Consider the following 3,392-nt stretch of genomic DNA (forward strand, 5'->3'; position numbering starts at 1 on the left):
GAAAGAAACCTCAGAAAAGGAAGAAAGGGGAGAAAGTGAGGAAGAAAGCGATGTAGAAAGTGAGGAAGAAAGCGATGTAGAAACAACTTCCGAAAGGAAGGAGACTAAACAGGAACAAGAGGGATCCACCGAAAAAGACCCTTCCCTTTATTCGGAAGAAAAGGAGGATCCGGACAAAATAGATGAAACGGAAGAGATCCGAGTGAATGGAAAGGAAAAAACAAGCATGAATTCCACTTTCACTTTAAAGACACATGCGATAAAGATAGCCCAGTTTACGAAGATTCTTATCTTGATACCTATCAAGATAATTGGGAATTGGGAAGACTTGAAGAAGAGAAAAATGAAAAGACTTTTTTCTGCTTTGACTTTGAAAAACCTATTGTAACTTTTCTTTTCGATTATAAGCGGTGGAATCGTCCATTGCGATATATAAAAAATAATCGATTTGAAAATAGTGTACAAAATGAAATGTCACAATATTTTTTTTATACGTGTTCAAGTGATGGAAAACAAATAATATCTTTTACATATCCGCCTAGTTTATCAACTTTTTCGGAAATGATAGAACGCAAAATGTCTTTGTACATGACAGAAAAATTTTCCCATGAAGACCTATATGATTATTGGGTTTCTACCAATGAGCAAAAAAAATACAACTTGAGCAATGAATTGATAAGTCGAATAAAAACTCTAGAAGAAGAAGAAGAAGAAGAAGAAGAAGAAAGGATATCTCTTGCTCTAGATATACTTGAAAAAAGGACCAGATTATGCAACGATGAGAATGAGCAAGAATACTTGCCAAAAGCGTATGATCCTTTTTTGAGCGGACCGTATCGTGGAACAATAAGAACAATAAAAAAATTCTATTCACATACAATCATGAATGATTTAATTACTTCTACAAATGATTTAATTACTTCTACAAATGATTTAATTACTTCTACAGAAGAAGAAGATGTAGATTCCATAGAAACGTTTTGGATAAATAAGATTCATGGGCTCTTTCCTATTTCTAAAATTCTCGAGAATTTGAACATGAAAAGAATCCGCTTGATGAGAAATCATCATTTAATTATATTGTTAATTTCTTAACGTCAATCGATGAATCTTCTTTATTTTTATTGGAAGAAGAAAGAAGAATTAATTCAGAAAGTAAAGCAAAATCCTTGAGATTTGTATTCGACATAATTACAACCAATCCAAATGATCAAACAACAACTGAAAAAAAATCCATTGGAATAGAAGAAAAAAAATCCATTGGAATAGAAGAAAAAAAATCCATTGGAATAGAAGAAATCAGTAAAAAGGTTCCTCGATGGTCATACAAATTGACCGATGAATTAGAAGGACTGGATCAAGAAAATGGAGAAGAACAGAAGGAAGATTATGAAATTTGTTCAAGAAAAGCGAAACGGGTGGTGATCTATACTGATAAAAATCTGGATACCGATACTGATAATATTGATCAAGCAGAAGCAGAAGCAGAAGCAGAAGCAGAAGCAGAAGAGGTGGCTTTGATACGTTATTCGCAACAACCAGATTTTAATCGGGGTATAATCCAAGGATCCATGCGTGCTCAAAGACGTAAAACAGTTATTTGGGAAATATTTCAAACAAATGTTCATTCCCCGCTTTTTTTGGATCGAATAGACAAAGTCTTTTTTTTTTCTTTTTTTGATAGATATAGATATCGAATAATTAATCTTATTTTTAGGAATTCCGTGGGGGGAAACCCAGAATCCGAAACTTCCGACTTTGAGGAGGAAGAGGAAGAGACAAACACTGGGAAAAAAAAAGACGAGGAGAAAAAAAAAAAAGAGGAAGATGAACGGATAACAATATCAGAAATTTGGGATAGCATTATATTTGCTCAAGCAATAAGAGGTTTGATGCTGATAACCCAATCTTTTTTTAGAAAAAACATTGTATTGCCTTCATTGATAATAGCTAAAAATATTGGACGTATGTTATTATTCCAATTCCCCGAGTGGTATGAGGATTTGAAGGAATGGAATAGAGAAATACATGTTAAATTGCACCTATAATGGTGTTCCATTATCAGAAACAGAATTTCCCCAAGATTGGTTAACAGATGGTATTCAGATAAAGATTTTATTTCCTTTTCGTTTAAAACCTTGGCGAAGATCTAAAATACGATCTCATCATGGAGATCCAATGAAAAAAAAAGGAAAAAAAGAAAATTTTTGTTTTTTAACAGTTTGGGGAATGGAAACGGAACTCCCTTTTGGTTCTCCCCGAAAGCAACCTTCTTTTTTTGAACCCATATATAAGGAACTCAAAAAAAAAATTAGAAAAGTAAAAAAGAACTCTCTAAAAGTTTCAAAAGAAAAAAAAAGATGGGTCATCAAAATAGTTCTAGTTCTAAAACGAGTTCTAAAACGAGTTCTAAAACGAATAGTTCTAGTTCTAAAACGAATAGTTCTAGTTCTAAAACGAACAGTTCTAGTTCTAAAACGAATAATGAAGAAACTTGAAAAAGTGAACCAAATTTCTTTATTTGAATTGAGGAAGGGAAAAGTACATGAACCAAATGAAAATGCAAAAGATTCAAAAAAAAATAATCAGATTATTCACGAATCGACCATTCAAATTCGATCTATGAATTGGACAAATTATTTACTCATAGAAAAAAAATGAAAGATCTTGCTGATAAGACAATCACAATAAGGAATCAAATAGAAGGAATCACAAAAGACAAGAAGAAAATAGTTCTAGCCTATCATGATAAAAGACGGAATTACAAAAACATATTTGGCAGATACTTCAAAGAAAAAATACCCGATTAATACGCAAATCACATTATTTTATGAAATCTTTCATTGAAAAAATATACATAGATATCTTGCAATGTATGGTTACCATTTCTAAGGTTAATGCACAACTTTTAAAAAAAACAATTATCAATGAATCCATTTACAACGATGAAAGAAATCAAGAAGGAATTGATGAAACAGATCAAGATACAATGAACTTTATTTCGACTATAAAAAAGTCCTTTTCTAATCCTAATATTAGAAATGATTTAAACACTTATCACGACTTATCTTCCTTGTCCCAAGCATATGTATTTTACAAATTGTCACAAACCCAATTATTTAACAACCATCACCTGAGATCTGTACTTCAATATCACGATCACGGGACCTATCCTTTTATTAAAGACAAGATAAAGTATTATTGTATGACACGAGGAATATTTGATTCCAAATCAAGGTTTGATTCCAAATCAAGGCATAAGAAAATTAATAAGTCTGGAATGAATAAATGGAAAAACTGGTTAAAGGGTCATTATCAATATAATTTTTCTCGGAGCAAATGGTCTCGATTAGTACCGAAAAAATGGCGAAATAGAGTCAATCAACGTTGTA

This window comes from Musa acuminata, unplaced genomic scaffold (genome assembly GCF_036884655.1).
Source record: "Musa acuminata AAA Group cultivar baxijiao unplaced genomic scaffold, Cavendish_Baxijiao_AAA HiC_scaffold_782, whole genome shotgun sequence".
Classification (NCBI taxonomy): Eukaryota; Viridiplantae; Streptophyta; class Magnoliopsida; order Zingiberales; family Musaceae; genus Musa; species Musa acuminata.